The sequence below is a fragment of the Phyllobates terribilis genome, unplaced genomic scaffold, assembly GCF_046119375.1.
Source record: "Phyllobates terribilis strain yellow unplaced genomic scaffold, ASM4611937v1 Scaffold_11__3_contigs__length_659146591, whole genome shotgun sequence".
Classification (NCBI taxonomy): Eukaryota; Metazoa; Chordata; class Amphibia; order Anura; family Dendrobatidae; genus Phyllobates; species Phyllobates terribilis.
In genome coordinates, this window is record NW_027362771.1 from 350,928,482 (window position 1) to 350,948,978 (window position 20,497).

Consider the following 20,497-nt stretch of genomic DNA (forward strand, 5'->3'; position numbering starts at 1 on the left):
CCAAATGTATCCATGGGCTCTCCGATGGTCAATGGAGCAGATCCGTATTTTTCCAGTCAGGGCCTCGTACCCTTAGGCCGGAATCATGTAGAATCCAAATCTGTGTCTCTTTGGGTAAAGCCATGCTCCTAAGCTGATGGTGTGACAGAGTCTCTCTGATCTTTTGCTAGTCTTTGATTCTCTTTGTAAAGTCTCTTTTAAATCTGTTTTAAGTCTGACTGCTACAGAAGCATATCTCCTTTTAAGTACACATCCACAGGTCAAGGGTTTAGGGAGGGCATTACTCACAGGGCTCAGGTCTCATTGTTTGAACCGATCAAATTTACATAGTTGGTATAGTAGGGGCTCTATAAATCAACATTCAGCTGGCTTAGTACAATACACTGTGTGCAGAATTATTTGGCAAGTTGTATTTTAGAGGATTATTTTTATTATTGATCAACAACTATGTTCTCAATCAACCCAAAAGACTCCTAAATATCCAAGCTTAATATTTTTGGAAGTTGGAGTGGGGTTTTTTTTAGATTTCGCTATCTTAGGAGGATATCTGTTTGTGCAGGTAACTGTTACTGTGCAGAATTATTAGACAACTTAATAAAAAACAAATATAATCCCATCTCACTTGTTTATTTTCACCAGGTAAACCAATATCAGTGCACAAAATTTAGAAATAAACATTTCTGACATGCAAAAACAAAAACCAAAAAAATTAGTGATCAATATAGCCACCTTTCTTTATGATGACACTCAACAGCCTTCCATCCATAGATTCTGTCAGTTGCTTGATCTGTTTTCGATCAACATTGCATGCAGCAGCCACCACAGCCTCCCAGACACTGTTCCGAGAGGTGTACTGTTTTCCCTCCCTGTAGATCTCACATTTTATGATGGATCACAGGTTCTCTATTGGGTTAAGATCAGGTGAACAAGGGGGCCATGTCATTATTTTTTCTTCTTTTAGACCTTTACTGGCCAGCCACGCTGTGGAGTAGTTGGATGCATGAGATGGAGCATTGTCCTGCATGAAAATCATGTTTTTCTTGAATGATACCGACTTCTTCCTGTACCACTGCTTGAAGAAGTTGTCTTCCAGAAACTGGCAGTAGGTCTGCAAGTTGAGCTTCACTCCATCCTCAACCCAAAAAGGTCCCACAAGTTCATCTTTGATGATGCCAGCCCATACCAGTACCCCACCTCCACCTTGCTGGCGTCTGAGTCGGAGTGGAGCTCTCTGCCCTTTACTGATCCAGCTCTGGCCCATCTGGAGTCACTCTCATTTCATCAGTCCATAAAAGCTTTGAAAAATCAGCCTTAAGATATTTCTTGGCCCATTCTTGACATTTTATCTTAGGTTTCTTGTTCAAAGGAGGTCTTTTTTCAGCCTTCCTGCCTTGGCCATGTCCCTGAATATCGCACACCTTGTGCTTTTTGATACTCCAGTAACGTTGCAGCTCTGAAATATGGCAAAACTGGTGGCGAATGGCATCTTGGCAGCTTCACACTTGATTTTCCTCAATTCATGGGCCGTTATTTTGCGCCTTGTCAGGAAAATATTAATGTCAGGGACATATTAACAGAATATTAGCCCCTTCTCCCATGCCCTCTGCTGTAGTGTTTGTCCAGAGATGACAATTATACAGTGTCTACTGCAAATTATTACCACTTGTCAGCACTGAGCTGTCCCATTTTCCTCAGCACAAAAGCACCAATTAGCACACACCTGGGAAATAGCTTATGCAAACGATGCCAGGCAAGGAGTGTTATAACTTTGTTAGGAAGCAAGCATCTTGTCTCTGAAAGACACAGGAGGTAATTAAAACGCTGGCTTGCACTAATTTGCGTGTACCCGTGAGGCTGCTTCCCGAGCCTCAAAGGGGAATTTACAGACGAACTGACTCCGATATGAATTATGAAATATTATGAGTTCCATACGTCCGACAGTAACGGGACCCATATGTTTAGTGACCAAATCAGCCCAGGAATGTATAGGTAGTTTTCCAGGGCTGTAACCAAAATCAGGGAGCTGTAGCGCAAAAACACCAGAATAGCAGACTGCAGCTATGCGATATGTGGTCTCTAAATAAAGATAAAATCATAAGGGAAAAAATGGCATAGTTTGCAAGCTTCTGCAATCAACGAGCGGTGTGTTATCGCAGAATTTAGCGTTTTTAATAAAAATGTACAGGCTGGAGACCGGCCCACATGGTATCACCACAAGGGGCGTGTGGCCAGATCTCCCCTTAGGTATAAGAGAATCCATGGAGAAGACAGGAGCACTCATTGCCAGGGGGGAATAAGAATTATAAGCAACGGGTCCTGTTCAATAACAGCATAATTTAACTGGAGAGCCCCTCCTCCACCTACATTGAATCGTCTCAGCGATCGTATAGTGTAAGTAATGTTATCTTCTTTCCTCCTGTTTATTTTATGTAACTTAGTATGTATTTTAATGTCTCCTTTGTAACATCCTTATGTATATATTTTTCCTAAACACTGCCTCCCTTTTGGATTAAACATAAAATGTAATAGTTCTGTTTCTTTTGTTCTCTAATCATTCCCTTCCCCGAAGCCATATACGCTACCAAAATGCAGGCGTCCGGCCAGGCCTGTATTATATTTCAAACTCGGCCGGTGGTGGCAGAGAGTATTAATAATTGGGCTATCGTGACGCTGACAGTGACCGTACGGAGGGCGTTAAACACGGATTCCAGGCTGTGGAACCCAGGGTGTTGAGCCATATGCTCACTGGTTGCTTACCGATACCTACGTAGCGAGTAGTCTGGATCGCGTGTTCGCGACTCCGTACAAAATACGGACAGCGTGACGGCACGGTGAGATATTGCGTGATCTCCCCTGTGTCGTCCCTTTATGTGTTGGAATTCCTGACACGCCTTTTTTGGCCACCACGCTTCTTGCGACCCTGTTGGGTATTTGCCATGAAACGCTTGATTGTTCGGTGATCACGCTTCAAAAGTTTGGAAATTTCAAGACTGCTGCATCCCTCTGCAAAACATCTCACAATTTTGGACTTTTCAGAGCCTGTCAAATCTCTCTTCTGACCCATTTTGCCAAAGGAAAGGAAGTTGCCTAATAATTAAGCACACCTTATATAGGGTGCTGATGTCATTAGTCAACACCCCTCCTCATTACAGAGATGCACATCACCAGATTTACTTAATTGGTAGTTGGCTCTCCAGCCTATACAGCTTGGAGTAGGACAACATGTATAAAAAGCATCATGTACTCAAAATGCTAATTTGCCTAATAATTTTGCACACAGTGTATGTCATTAGCATATTAACAAACATCATTGTTTCCAAACGAAGAGAAGTCAACATTTAGTTTTATACAAATACTGGTCTGTTCTTCTTGACCAGCCACAGAAATACACAAACACTATTGTGTTTCTGTTGACTTATGAATGTATTTCTCTTGGCTTAACAAATCTAATCGTCTGGCTGATTAAGATTATAAAATGTATCGACACAGATGCATTAACTCTGCATGTGTTCGATGAACACATCCGGATTTATCTGCATGCTCGAACGCAGCGCTTTGGACGCAGCAAAAATATGTGCCCAAACTAGCGTGTCCAAACTTTTACATGCCACTGTAAGAGGCGCACATCGCTATTCACGTTACATGTAAAACCGCATGGCAGTGTACACATAGGATGATTGTTGCCTTCAGGGGTAGGAATGCAGCAGAACAGTCCATCGCTCTTACATTCCTTCCCACTTTGGACATGGTTGTCCTCGCCCATTCTGGAACCTGGTAGACAACACACAGCATGTACAGTAGGGGCCCTGGGAGACGCACACTGCAGTCGCAGCACCCACTGCCTCAGTCAGGCCCAAGGCCGTGTTAGTGTATGTGGAGGAGTCATTGCTGGACATGGTCTCCCCATTGAGGGCTAAAATAGTGGATGTGACAGTTGGTCATCCGGTCAACGACCTCACCTCCTCCTGGGCGCTCGAGTTGACCCCTCACCCATTTCTCCCGCTCTTTCTTCCCCTCAGTGACCTTCACCATCATCTGGCCATAGCGAGGTCCGGGGCTGGGGTCTTTTCCATGTACTGCTGTGGCCAGGGGATGAGTGCTGATACCTCTCCAGGGGGCTGTGGTGTACTCACCACCAAGGCTGCCACCCTGCCTGGTCGCAGGACCTCTGTCATGCTTACACGGCTGCCTCCACCTTGGAATTGGGTTCCAGTTTTGGGACCTGCAGAAGAACCTTTTGTCTTGGGGTCCGGAATTGGATCCTGTGCCTTCCCTGGACTTTGGTGGGGGGCTTTACTGAGTCAGTCAACCCAGCCGCACTTCTTGCTCCTGCTGCGCCATCTTCCTTTTCCACTCGGCTTGTCCAGGCCCACCGTAGAGTGCGATGCCGTTGCATCGGCCATCGCTTTCAATAGGTTAGCTGTAGCACTCCATCTTCTCATGCCGTTTCGCCTCCTCCCCAGCAATGATCCAGGCCCACTCTGCAGTGGGTGTGCTCTTCCATTGCTCCGCCTGTTCTTGGGTGAGGCTACTTTTGATTCACATGCCCATTTCCTGGGAGTTTCCACCCATTCTCCCTTGGCTTGCTACAATGGGCGTGGTTTCTCTTTCTTCCACGGCGCCCATTGGGGGCGGGCACTACTAACTAGAGGCCAGTCTCTCCAAACAAGCCACTTCCCAGGCTGGATGCATTTTAGATATCTTTCACTTCTCTTACGCCCATGATGGGATGGGTCCATCTCACCATTTCGCGCCACTCCCCCGCCATCTTGCAGTCTCTATCCATTAACTTTATCCTCTCCTAAAGACTAAACCCATTATCTTTATCATATGTCTTGTATCGTTGCTAAGCCACTTAACTATATGAACAGTACTTATACGCTGTACATTACTATAAGACAATATAAAAGACGCACATCATTATTCACATCACATGTAAAACTGCATGGCACTGTACACATAGCTCGATTTGTTGTCTTCAGGGGTAGGAATGCAGCAGAACAGTCCATCACTTTTATAAGTACAATGTGGCAGCGACTCAAGGAGAAGTCATTATTATGGGGGACTTTAGCTACCCTGAAATACATTGGGGAACATTAGTTCCAGCAAAGGTAATAGGTTTTTGACAACTATGAGAAGCGGGGCACTGCTAGACCTAATATTAACCAACAGGCTAGACCGCATATCAAATATACGAGTTGGGGATCACTTGGGTAATAATGATCACAAAATAATAAGTTTTCATGTATCCTTTAATAAGATGTGTAATAGAGGGGTTACAAGGACACTAACCTTCAGGAAGGCAAATTTCCAACGGTTGAGAGATGATCTTAGTGCAATAAACTGGGACGATATCCTGAGACATAAAACTACACAAAGCAAATGGGAGACATTTATTAGCATCCTGAATAGGACCTGTGCATAATATATACCCTATGGGAATAAACATGCAAGAAATGGGAGGAAACCATTATGGCTACATAGAGCTGTAAGGGGCTCAATAAGTGACAAAAAAAGCATTTAGCGAACTAAAGCAAGTAGGTAGTGATGAGGCATTAAATAAATACAGAAAATTACATAAATTCTGTAAAAACCAAATCAAGGCAGCAAAGATTGAGACAGAGAGACTCATTGCCAGAGAAAGTAAAAATAATCCCAAAATATTCTTTAACTACATAAATAGTAAAAAACTAAAAAATGATAGTGTTGGCCCCCTTAAAAAATAGTCTGAGTGAAATGGTGGATGAGGATGAGAATAATGCCAATATACTAAATTATTTTTTTCAACAGTTTTTACACAAGAAAATCGCATGACAGAAAACATGATCAGTGATAACAAAAATTCTCCATTAAATGTCACTTGATTAACCCAGCAGGAAGTACAGCGGCATCTAAAAATCAATTAAAGTTGACAAATCCCCGGGCCTGGATGGGATACACCCGCGAGTATTGCAGGAATTAATAGTCATAGACCATTATTTTTAATCTTTAAAGATTCCATAATAACAGGGTCTGTACCACAGGACTGTCGTATAGCAAATGTGGTGCCAATATTCAAAAGGGGGACAAAAACCAAACTTGGAAATTATAGGATAGTAAGCTTAACCTCAACAGTGGCTAAAATCCTGGAGGGTTTTCTAAGAGATGCTATAATAGAGTATCTGAAGAAGAATAACCTCATGACCCAATATCAACATGGGTTTACGAGGGACCCTTCCTGTCAAACTAATCTGATCAACTTTTTTGAAGAGGTAAGTTCCGGACTGGACCAAGGAAATGCTGTGGATGTTGTGTATATGGACTTTTGAAAAGCTTTTGATATGGTTCCACACAAAATGTTGATACATAAAATTAGAACAATGGGGATAGGGGAAAATGTATCTATGTGGGTTAAGAACTGGCTCAGTGATAGGAAACAAAGGGTGGTTATTAATGGAACACACTCAGACTGGGTCACAGTTATCAGTGGGGTACCACAGGGGTCTGTATTGAGCCCGCTTGTTTTTCACATATTTATTAATGACCTTGTAGGGGGCATACAGAGTAGTATTTCAATATTTGCAGATGACACTAAACTCTGCAGGGTAATCAATACAGAGGAGGACAATTTTATATTAAAGGAGGATCTATGTAAACTAGAAGCTTGGGCTGATAAATGGCAAATGAGCTTTAATAGGGATAAATGTAAGGTAATGCACTTGGGCAGAGGAAATAAAATGTATAATTATATGCTTAATTGTAAAACACTGGGCAAAACTGTCACTGAAAAAGACCTGGGTGTATTGGTGGACGACAAGCTCACTGTTGGTGGCCAGTGTCAGGCAGCTGCTGCAAAGGGAAATAAAATAATGGAATCCGTTAAAAGAGGCATAGATGCTAATGAGGAGAACATAATTTTACCGCTATACAAGACACTAGTGCGACCACATTTAGAATACTGTGTACAGTTCTGGTCTCCGGTGAATAAGAAAGACATAGCTGAACTAGAGTGGGTGCAGAGAAGAGCAACCAAGGTTATTAGAGGACTGGGGTTCTGCAATACTAAGACAGGTTATTACACTTGGGGTTATTTAGCTATTTTAATATTACAGGTTATATATACTATATTCCTTGATAGGGCGTTGATCCAGGGAACCAGTCTGATTGCCGTATGGAGTCAGGAAGGAATTTTTTTTCCCCAAAGTGGAGCTTAGTGTTTGCCACATGGGTTTTTTTGGCCTTCCTCTGGATCAACATGTTAGGCTATGGGTTGAACTAAATGGACTTAGTAACATAGTCTTAATTCAACCTTAAAAACTATGTTACTATGTTTTCCAAACTCAGATTCATTTAACAGACTACCAGATAGAGAAGTGTGATTCATCACTCCGTAGAACAAGTTTCTACTGCTGCAGAGTCCTGTGGCTGATATCATTACACCACTTCATCTGACTCTTGGCATTGTGCTTGATGATGTACGGCTTGCATGCAGCTGCTACAACCCCTGGCAAAAATTATGGAATCACCAGGCTCAGAGGATGCTCATTCAGCTGTTTAATGTTGTTGAAAAAAAGCAGATCACAGACATGGCACAAAACTAAAGTAATTTCAAATGGCAACTTTAGGGCTTTAAGAAACACAAAGAAATCAAGATTAAAAATGTGGTACTCAATAAGGGTAAATTTTTTTCAGACCATAACAGAGGGAAAAAATGATGGAATCACCCTGAAATTTTAATTTCCAAAACTAACACCTGCATCAAATTAGATCTGCTCATTAGTCTGCATCTAAAAAGGAGTGATCACACCTTGGAGAGCTGTTGCACCAAGTGGACTGACATGAATCGTGGCTCCAACACGAGAGATGTCAATTGAAACAAAGGAGAGGATTATCAAACTCTTAAAAGAAGGTAAATCATCACGCAATGTTGCAAAAGATGTTGGTTGTTCACAGTCAGCTGTGTCTAAAATCTGGACCAAATACAAACAACATGGGAAGGTTGTTAAAGGTAAACATACTGGTAGACCAAGGAAGACATCAAAGCGTCAAGACCGGAAACTTAAAGCAATATGTCTCCAAAACAGGAAATGCACAACAAAACAAATGAACGAATGGGAGGAAACTGGAGTCAATGTCTGTGACCGAACTGTAAGAAACCGCCTAGAGGAAATGGGATTTACATACAGAAAAGCTAAACAAAAGCCATCATTAACACCTAAACAGAAAAAAACAAGGTTACAATGGGCTAAGGAAAAGCAATCATGGACTGTAGATGACTGGATGAAAGTCATATTCAGTGATGAATCGCGAATCTGCATTGGGCAAGGTGATGATGCTGGAACTTTTGTTTGGTGCCGTTCCAATGAGATTTATAAAGATGACTGCATGAAGAGAACATGCAAAATTCCATAGTCATTGATGATATGGGGCTGCATGTCAGGTACAGGCACTGGGGAGATGTCTCATTACATCTTCAATAAATGCCCAAGTTTACATTGATATTTTGGACAGTTTTTTTATCCCATCAATTGAAAGGATGTTTGGGGATGATGACATCATTTTTCAAGATGATAATGCATCCTGCCATAGAGCAAAAACTGTGAAAACATTCCTTGAAATAAGACACATAAGGTCAGTGTCATGGCCTGCAAATAGTCTGGATCTCAATCCAATTGAAAATCTTTGGTGGAAGTTGAAGAAAATGGTACATGACAAGGCTCCAACCTGCAAATCTGATCTGGCAACAGCAATCAGAAAACGTTGGAGCCAGATTGATGAGTACTGTTTGTCATTCATTAAGTCCATGCCTCCGAGACTGAGTTATTAAAGCCAGAGGTGTTGCAAAAAAATACTAGTGATGTATTGGAGTGTTCTTTTGTGTGTTTGTTTTTCATGATTCCATAATTTTTTCCTCAGAATTGAGTGATTCCATAATTTTTGCCAGGGGATGTAGTACCTGGAAACCCATGCCATGAAGCTACTGGGGCAAAGATTTTGTGCTGATGTTAATGACAAAGGAGTTTTAGACTCTGGAGTTATGGACTCAGCAGAGCGTTGGTGATTTTTATCGATCCACCATGTGCCAGCACATGGTGACACCGCTCTGTAACTCTACGTGGTCTCCTCTTCGTGGCTGAGTGGCTGTAGTTCCTAACTGCTTCCACTTTTTAATAATATCATACACAGATGATTGCTTGTGGAATATTTAGGAACAAAGAACTTTTACAAACTGAGTTGTTACAATGTTGACCTCCTATTACAGGACCAGATTTGAATTCAGTGAACTCTTTAGAATAATGCATTCACATATGTTTATATGTAAACTCTGACTACATAACTACTGGCTGGATTTCATACGCCTGCAGCCATGGAACTGAATGAAAACTCTGAATACAATGATTTAAAGGTGTATCACAATAGTTTTGTCCAAAGAGATATATAGAAGTACTCGTATATACAATCAGTTTATCATACTGTAAAGCGTTAGAAGTTTTGCACTCCTAATTAGAAGATGTAGTGCACAGAAGGAATAGCAATAAGATTCAGATAGAAAACCTTTGGCACTGTAGATATGACACTTGAGATGCAGAGTGAATTTACTAGTACTTTTATTCACAACAGATATACTGTGGGTACGGAAAGTATTCAGACCTCTTTAAAATTTTCACTCTTTGTTTCATTGCAGCCATTTGGTAAATTCTAAAAAGTTCATTTTTTCTGATTAAAGTACACTCTGCAGCCCATCTTGACTAACAAAAACAGAAATGTAGAAATTTTTGCAAATTTATTAAAAAAGAAAAACTGAAATATCACATGGTCATAAGTATTCAGACCCTTTGCTCAGACACTCATATTTAAGTCACATGCTGTCCATTTCCTTGTGATCCTCCTTGAGATGTTTCTACTCCTTCATTGGAGTCCAGCTGTGTTTAATTAAACTGATAGGACTTGATTTGGAAAGGCACACACCTGTCTATATAAGACCTCACAGCTCACAGTGCATGTCAGACCAAATGAGAATCTTGAGCTCAAAGGAACTGCCCAAGGAGCTCAGAGACAGAATTGTGGCAAGGCACAGATCTGGCCAAGGTTACAAAAGAATTTCTACATTACTCAAGGTTCCTAAGAGCACAGTGGCCTGCATGATCCTTAAATGGAAGAAGTTTGGGACCACCAGAAGTCTTCCTAGACCTGCCGTCCAGCCAAACTGAGCAATTGTGGGAGAAGAGCCTTGGTGAGAGAGGTAAAGAAGAACCCCAAGATCACTGTGGCTGAGCTCCAGAGATGCAGTAGGGAGATAGGAGAAAGTTCCGCAAAGTCAAGCTGCCATCCACCAGTCAGGCTTTTATGGCAGAGTGGCCCGACGGAAGCCTTTCCTCAGTGCAAGACATATGAAAGCCCGCATAGAGTTTGCTCAAAAACACATGAAGGACTCTCCGACTATGAGAAATAAGATTCTCTGGTCTGATGAGACAAAGATAGATCTTTTTGGTGATAATTCTAAGCGGTATGTGTGGAAAAAAACAGGCACTGCTCATCACCTGCCTAATACAATCCCAACAGTGAAACATGTTGGTGGCAGCATCATGCTATGGGGGTGTTTTTCAGCTGCAGGGACAAGACGACAGGTTGCAATTGAAGGAAACATGAATGCGGCCAAGTACAGAGATATCCTGGATGAAAACTTCTTCCAGAGTGCTCTGGACCTCAGATTTGGCCGAAAGTTCACCTTCCAGCAAGACAATGACCTTAAGAACACAGCTAAAACAACAAAGGAGTGGCTTCAGAACAACTCTGTGACCATTCTTGACTGGCCCAGCCAGAGCCCTGACCTAAACCCAATTGGTCATCTCTGGAGAGACCTGAAAATGGCTGTTCATCAACGTTCACCATCCAACTTGACGGAACTGGAGAGGATCTGCAAGGAAGAATGGCAGAGGATCCCCAAATCCAGGTGTGAAAAACTTGTTGCATCATTCCCAAGAAGACTCATGACAGTGCTAGCTCAAAAGGGTGCTTCTACTCAATACTGAGAAAGGATCTGAATACTTATGACCATGCGATATTTCAGTTTTTCTTTTTTACTAAATTTGCAAAAATTTCTACATTTGTTTTTTTTTTCAGTCAAGATGGGGTGCAGAGTGTACTTTAATGAGAAAAAAAAATGAACTTTTTAGAACTTACCAAATGGCTGCAATGAAACAAAGAGTTAAAAATTTAAAGGGGTCTGAATACTTTCCGTACCCACTGTATAGTTTATCATACACGTCTCTTCTTTTAAAGCTTTAACCTTATTCATTATATTTTCAATTAAACACTTTATTATTAATATCTAATGTTGGAAGAAATACATTGATCAAGTGATATGTAAAATTAGACTAAGAACGGAGTGGTAATGGTGGACATTAGGACCCAGCGCTCTCATGAGCAACATAGCTGAGCTCAACATGCCTTCCAGACACTGGTGGACTAAACCTACACATATATGGTATTACAGAGATCTCCCCTCCTTTATCACTGGCACCAGGGATTTTATGTGACTGTAACTGGAGGTTGCTATGACCATTACACATGCAGCCTTACAAGGTTGGTTTTATTTTGTCACATTTTGCATTCAGTGACTCACTCCTTCCTACTTTATTGCTGATGTTTAGGAATACAGGGACGACTTGCATAGTGACATGCATCTTGTGACAAAGTCACTGGCAAAGTACTAGAGGGGAGATATGTAGCACTGAGAGTGATAGCTGCAGTAATTGTACATAGGAAAAAGGTTCCAGCACACAAGTGAGCTAAACAGCCATCTTTGGTGCTGGGATGATTGAACACCTATAGAGAGGGAGGAACTCTGAGGATATAATTCACAGCCTTTCAGAGCATTTGGTGTGGGGAGGTCCTGGAGGTGAAAGCTCTGAGCTGTTTGTTTTCACACGTGCTGGATGTATGGAGATTGCAGGTCTCCTGGTTTGAATCCCTTTGTTAAAGGACATGAAAGCTGGACTCTAAGCCAGGTGGGCTGGCTAACCAGCACTATTGTATGGACTTGTTATTTTATGTTTACCCTTCTGCCGGACAAAAGCTGTATTTATGTTTTCTGGTGACGTGGTTTATGAAGATTGCAATAAATCAGCCGCACTTTAAATAGAAACGGTTCCTGTGTCTGCCTCTTTAAGAAGCCGAGAGAGTCGATTTACCACAATCTGTACATGACACGGATAAGATGGTGTTTTTTTTCCTACAGATGGCTGTGATCTCACCTGTACTATAGTGACGGAATACATCAGCCGCCCATGAGACGACAGCTGCAGTCATGCAGAATGAGGGGATAGCACTTATGTTATCAGGCATCAGCCACAACATGCGAGAACCACTCATATTTTTAAAGGGAACACACAAGTCCACCATGTACGAGGGTGTGTCTTCAATAAGCAATCACAGATCCTCTCGCTCCAATTAGAAGGGGTTTTACATCGCAAACAGTAGTAAAGGGCGCAATGTGCCGCATAGCAGCATTGGTGATGCCAGACTGCTGTCATTCAGGTGACGCACAATGGAGCTCTGATTCCTGATCTACAAACTGCAGGGATATAGACTCATAGAAGAAAAAAGCGATCAAGATCACCCAAAAGAATGTTTCTCAATATAAAAGACAAATTTTATTGTATGAATATAAAATGCAAAATGTAATACACATGCTTGACAAAAATGGTGCAAATACATACACTATAAAAAATCCATCGTAATGTAGGACCGATGGGGTACATTCTGTGAGATTCACAACAGCTCAGTGCCCATGTGCACTGTCATTAAATGACCCACCTAGCCATACTAGAGTCCAAGTAAATGTACAAGTATTTAAAGATGTCCAGGAAAATAATACTGGTCTATAGTAAACAGTTCATTGAATGGTCACCAAATAGTTAAGCATCAAACTATCCACAAGAGATAGATGTATGAACAATTAATTCATACCTGGACACAGGACCATATGGTGTGGGAGCTCACAGGGGGGCCACGCGTCCACCCCAACGCGCGTTTTGGCACTGCCTTCAGGAGGCGTAAACCATCTCAGGAGGTGTGTCTCTTTAAATGATAGCCCAGCCAATGGGTGAAGATGGGAGGACCATGAGTGACGCACGTAGCGTCGCGGTTGCCGTGGCCACCCGGTACGTCGGCGTCATGCGGCGGATCACGCGAAAGTCACGTGGGCCCATGTGACTCTGCAGGTCCTTGCAGGTAGACGCCGAAGACCACGGGGCGCTGTGCCAGCCCGTGAAGTGCATGCGTACAGATCCTATCGGCCACAAACACTGTCCCAGAGCTCAAAGAATGCAGTACATAAACAGCATACCCCCCAATGTTACATGTCACCTTTACCACAACTCATACAATGCGATCTGAAGGTCAGTTTAGCAATACATTTAAATCTGTATAATAATACATCATATAAAACACAATATATCAGATATGTTATAATTAATAGAAAAGTTTCATACATTAACCATCCCAAAGACAACATGTACATACTTTATAATGTCTTCATTCATATAAATATAGATAGTTACCATATCAGTGTACAGACAATAGCTTACATATAATAAAAGTGACAAACATCACAACCACTACAGTCCTCACTCTTAAATTATCCATACATGTGATGTAGTCATTATGGGGTCCGAAATATATATATAATCATGCACTACATCCCACAAGAATGTAAGTGTCCCTATAGGGGAACATGTGCGCACCCACAAATATAGACAGAATATCATAGACAGGAGGTGTCCACGCCTGGCATGACAAAACCCCAAAGGAGTCCGTACATGACTCGACGTGGACACCCCCTGCACTGCATGAGACACCTGGCCAAACTGCAATGGATAAGCTCTCATACAATGGGTACAAAAAAAATTATTACAATATCAACGGGTCAGAAAGCCAATCGATGCACAGTAAGGCACTTGTCATTCCCGGATCAAGTGAATTTTCCTCTCCACCCATGGTCGAAGATAAAAGGCATCAGAAGAGATGTAACTAGGCCACATCCATCCCAAGAAGATTTAGCAACAAATATAGATGGATACACACTGTGAAAAATAAAATCAAAATTAAAAACAATTTAAAAAACAATATAGATGTATGTTGCAGACAGAGAGGGATCAGATAAAAGGGACAAAACTGAGGTTCTCGTTCAATCCATTTGTATGTACCATACCTAAATTCCAAATCCATCGTGACTGTAGTTGAGCTAAACGCTGACTAAGTTTTCCTCCACGAATTCCGTACTTAAGTAAATCAATCCCTCTGATCTTTAATAGGGAACTATCACAGCCATGACATAGCTTGAAGTGTCGTTGTATTGTCCTGAGTGTGGAAGTGTCCATGCTGTCGGTGGCTGCCAAAACACCCAACACATGTTCCCTTACTCTCCCTTTCAATTGGCGCGTAGTTAGGCCAATGTAGATTAGTCCACAAGGACAAGTGGCATAGTAGATGACATAGCGTGAGGTACAGGTGATGCGGCTCCTGATTTCATATATCTTAGTGCCAGCTGCATTAGTGAAGGTATTCACTCTTTGCACATTAGGGCAGGCAACACATCGACCGCAAGGAAAGCTTCCACACAGGACTTGAGGCACCCAAAATTGTAGTCACGGATTCAGTCTAGTAATGACTGTGTATCAGTTGGTCCCGTAGATTTTTGGAGCGACGTACAGTGATAGATGGACGATCAGGAAGAATTTTTGACAGCGTGGGATCTGTCAATAAAATTGGCCACACCTTGCTCAAGCATTCCCTCATACGTCCAAACTGCCCATGGTAATTTGTTATGAATCTCACTTTGTCCTCCATCTATCTTGGGGCTCTTTTTTTTATATAATAATTCATGTCGACTAGAGTATTTGGCACGATGATATGCTCTTTTTACCATGCGTCTGCTATAGCCCCTTTCGTAGAATCTATTTTTCAGGTCTTCTGACTGTCTAACAAATTCCATGTCGTCAGAGCAAATCCTACGCAAACGTAGGAATTGGCCTGTTGGTATAGCCTGAATCATGTGAGGGGGATGAGAGGATGTCGCATGGAGTAGCATATTTGTAGAAGTGTCTTTCCTATAGATACTAGTCTGTAAGAAATTATTTTGATCCCTAGTAAGGGTCACATCTAAGAAATTAATTACATTTCTATCCCACGTAAATGTGATAAAAATGTTCATATCATTCTTATTGAGGGATTCCATGAACTCAAATAAAGCTTCAACAGTACCCTGCCAGATATGTGAGCTATTGTCTGTACACTGATATGGTAACTATCTATATTTATATGAATGAAGACATTATAAAGTATGTACATGTTGTTTTTGGGTTGGTTAATGTATGAAACTTTTCTATTAATTATAACATATCTGATATATTGTGTTTTATATGATAATGTATTATTATCCAGATTTAAATGTATTGCTAAACTGACCTTCAGATCGCATTGTATGAGTTGTGGTAAAGGTGACATGTAACTTGGGCGGGTATGCCGTTTATGTACTGCATTCTTTGAGCACTGGGATAGTGTTTGGGGCCAATAGGACCTGAACGCATGCGCTTCGCGGGTTGGCACAGCGCCCCGTGGTCTTCGGCGTCTACCTGCAAGGACCTGCGGAGTCACATGGGCCCAAGTGACTTCCGCGTGATGCGCCGAATGACGCCGTCATGGGTCGCCCTGGCAACCGCAACGCTACATGCGTCACTCATGGTCCTCCCATCTTCACCCATTGGCTGGGCTATCATTTAAAGAGACACACCTCCTGAGTTGGTTTACGGCCCCTGAAGAAGGCAGCGCCGAAACGCGCGTTGGGGTGGACGCGTGGCCCCCCTGTGAGCTCCCACACCATATGGTCCTGTGTCCAAGTATGAATTAATTGTTCATACATCTATCTCTTGTGGATAGTTTGATGCTTAACTATTTGGTGACCATTCAATGAACTGTTTACTGTAGACCAGTATTATTTTCCTGGACTCTAGTATGGCTTGGTGGGTCACTTAATGACAGTGCACATGGCCACTGAGCTGTTGTGATTCTCACAGAACGGACCCCGTCGGTCCTACATCACGATGGATTTTTTAGTGTATGTATTTGTACCATTTTTGTCAAGCATGTGTATTACATTTTGTATTTTATATTCATACAATAAAATTTGTCTTTTATATTGAGAAACATTCTTTTGGGTGATCTTGATCGCTTTTTTCTTCTATGAGTCTATATGGGTGGCGATTTACCCTTATTAGCATCCTCAGGTGTGAGTTATTTTGTCTCATTTAATATGCACCAGTTGAGAATTATAAGTAAGCTGCAGGGATATAGCAGAGCACATCCCATTTATAGACTGATGCGATCTGCTGATGAACAATAGAAGACAGCTACAGCACATCTAGCATCTCTGCTCAGCATTTGGGGCAATCTCCTGTGTCCTTTCCCTTGTTTAGTACTGGTTCAGCACCACAGTGATGGGCTGCTCTCCTCTGGGCACTGCAGTCCTAGATTCGGCACCAAACCGGTGGGCAGCTCTCCTCTGGGCACTACATTCCTAGATTCAGCACCACACCGATGGGCAGCTCTCCTCTGGGCAGTACAGTCCTAGATTCAGCACCATAGTGGTGGCCAGCTCTCCTCTGGGCAGTACAGTCCTGGACTCAGCACCACACCAATGGGCAGCTCTCCTCTGGGCAGTACAGTCCTGGATTCAGCACCACACCGATGGGCAGCTCTGATCTGGGCAGCACAGTCTAGATTCAGCACCACGTAAGTGAGCAGCTGGTCAGCTGGACATTATAGTCAAATTTTGGTGCAACACCACGGAGGGCAGTGCCATCCAGATTCAGCATGACACTAGTGGACTTCTTTGGTGCCTCTGGCTGCAACAGTTTCAGCACTTCTGCCTAGGACAGCTCCAGCTTCACTTCTACCTTGAAGAAAATGTCCTTCTCCTCTTGCCCCTCTCTGATATCCTCAATTATAAACCAATGCACTGGTTATTGGCACAAGAATAAGTCAGCGACTGAATCCAAGTATACAGCAGGATTGGACAAGGCTATTTGTATTGGTGTGAAATGGCTCTTAAGCATGTAATTTCCTTCTGTGCCCTTATTAGAGTGATATGTTTTGTTCATGGACTTCCTAAACCAGAAAGTAGCCAAGGTAAACTTACTCTTAAATATGCAATTAATGCTATAATTTAGCATCGCTTAGATAGTGTTTATGGGCCAGATTATAAGCAGTTATTATAAGCAATTATTATAGCAATTATAAACCAGATCCTGTGTGCTAGAAATGTGTATTGCCCTCTAGAAAGAAGACAGAATGTACAGTACAGACTAAAAGTTTGGACACACCTTCTCATTTAAAGTTTTTTCCGTATTTTCATGACTGTGAAAATTGTACATTCATACTGAAGGCATCAAAACTATGAATTAACACATGTGGAATTGTATACTTAACAAAAAAAGTGTGAAACAACTGAAAATATGTCTTCTATTCTAGGTTCTTCAAAGTAGCCACCTTTTGCTTGGATGACTGCTTTGTACACTCTTGGCATTCTCTTGATGAGGTTCAAGAGGTAGTCACCGGAAATGGTTTTCACTTCACATGTGTGTCCTGTCAGGTTTAATAAGTGGGATTTCTTGCCTTATAAATGGGGTTGGGACCATCAGTTGTGTTGTGCAGAAGTCAGGTGGATACACAGCTGATAGTCCTACTGAATAGACTGTTAGAATTTGTATTATGGCAAGAAAAAAGCAGCTAAGTAAAGAAAATCAAGTGGCCATCATTACTTTAAGAAATGAAGGTCAGTCAGTCTGAAAAATTGGGCAAACTTTGAAAGTGTTCCCAAGTGCAGTTGCAAAAACCATCAAGCGTTACAACGAAACTGGCTCACATGAGGACCGCCCCAGGAAAGGAAGACCAAGAGTCACCTCTGCTTTTGAGGATAAGTTTATCCAAGTCACCAGCCTCAGAAATCGCAGGTTAACAGCAGCTCAGATTAGAGACCAGGTCAATGCCACACAGAGTTCTAGCAGCAGGCACATCTCTACAATAACTGTTAAGAGGAGACTTTGTGCAGCTGGCCTTCATGGTAAAATAGCTGCTAGGAAACCACTGCTAAGGACAGGCAACAAGCAGAAGAGACTTGTTTGGGCTAAAGAACACAAGGAATGGACATTAGACCAGTGGAAATCTGTGCTTTGTTCTGATGAGTTCAAATTTGAGATCTTTGGTTCCAACCACCATGTCTTTGTGCGACGCAGAAAAGGTGAACCGATGGACTCTACATGCCTGGTGAAGCATGGAGGAGGAGGAGTGATGGTGTGGTGGTGCTTTGCTGGTGACACTGTTGGGGATTTATTCAAAATTGAAGGCATACTGAACCAGCATGGCTACCACAGCATCTTGCAGCGGCATGCTATTCCATCCGGTTTGCGTTTAGTTGGACCATCATTTATTTTTCAACAGGACAATGACCCCAAACACACCTCCAGGCTGTGTAAGGGCTACTTGACCAAAAAGGAGAGTGATGGGGTGCTACGCCAGATGACCTGGCCTCCACAGTCACCAGACCTGGACCCAATCGAGATGGTTTGGGGTGAGCTGGACCGCAGAGTAAAGGCAAAAGGGCCAACAAGTGCTAAGCATTTCTGGGAACTCCTTCAAGATTGTTGGAAGACCATTTCCGTTGACTACCACTTGAAGCTCATCAAGAGAATGCCAAGAGTGTGCAAAGCAGTAATCAAAGCAAAAGGTGGCTACTTTGAAGAACCTAGAATATAAGACATATTTTCAGTTGTTTCACACTTTTTTGTTAAGTATATAATTCCACATGTGTTAATTCATAGTTTTGATGCCTTCAGTGTGAATGTACAATTTTCATAGTCATGAAAATACAGAAAAATCTTTAAATGAGAAGGTGTGTCCAAACTTTTGGTCTGTACTGTATATGGGGAGAATTCAGCTGACATGTTCACTGTAACCCAACGATTAAAGTAATTTAACTAAATCCATCTTCACAAATCAACTCTTAAAGGAATAAAGCACCTTTTTGTAGAAAGCAGTCTTAGTAACGTGTAGTTGTGTATTTAGGATTATTCTTCTATAGTTTATGTTTAGTAATTATTCCTGAATTTATTCATATTTAATTTACATATATAAACTCGGCGATGAGTTAATTGTAATATTTCTGCCTCTTTATCCCTTCTAGACAAGGCGCTGCATAATAGAGCATTAAGTGTAGAGAGACCACTGGAAAAACAGGCAAGTTTCCAGACTTTTACATGGTTTACTGCATTTTGTGCAGAGAATTTATAGAAAACATTTCCAAACAGATGTGTTGTGCTTAGTGGGCTGCCGATAATTATTTAATAATATCATATAATGTGTACTGTGACTGTTAATAAATTACCATAATTATTGTACAACCTTGATCGATTCTAAAACAGATGGACTAATATGTCATGCAACAGATGCACAGACTAGACTACTATCGGACACAGTAATATTCTTGCAAACAAACACTTGTATTTAGGAGCATAGATACTTTGGGTAGTGGGATCTATTAGCTTGCCGAAGCAGATACAGTAAACAGAGGAACACGTAAAGGTAAAATGTATTAACCTCAGGCATTCATTGCTAATGAGACTTCTTTTATTATAAATCATACTGTAAATGTATTTCTTTTTATAACTACCTCTAATAACCATTTTAATAGCATAGATTTTTCCCAATTTAGTAGTGATGAGTGAGCGTGCTCACTTCTGCTCTGTACTCGCCCGAGCATCTCACTGCTCAGCGCTCCGCGACTACTTCCGAAATGCTCGGCCGGGAGCTCGAGTCCCTGCCCCGCATGTTTGGCGCTGTTTTAACAGTGAATAAACATGCAGAGATTGCCTGCCACTCACTGTAATGCCGTAGCCATGTTGGTTGTGGCATTACAGTGATTGGCTGGCTGCATAGCGTTATCGGGTCTATATTAGACTCTGTGACCCTATGCACGTCACAGTCTACCCTTCAGACAGTCAGAGTAGGGAGAGGTGCTGCTTAGCTAGGGAGAGAATTGGCAGTTTATTAGTTAGGTATAAATATTCCACATCTACTGCAATAAATATATATATATATATATATATATATATATACACACACAATTGAACTAACAGTCCTTCTAAGGATTAATCCAGCTGCATATATTATTCCTGGTGATAGTAGGAGTTAGGCAGGCAGAGTTTGAGGACAGTGTATACAACAGAAAAGGAGCAAGTTCTGTCTTCTGCTGTTACAGATATCCATAGCCCTAGAAATCAGGGCTACTTTTTTATTTCTTTTGCTCTTAATCCTGATTATTTATATCTATATCGCCACTGCCTAAAACTGTGGTCATCAGACGTGATCCGATATTACTGCCGTAATAATCGTCACTTTTTTTGGAGCGTGCCAAATATTACACTTCATTGAAAATGGGCAAGGGACGGGGAAGTGGATG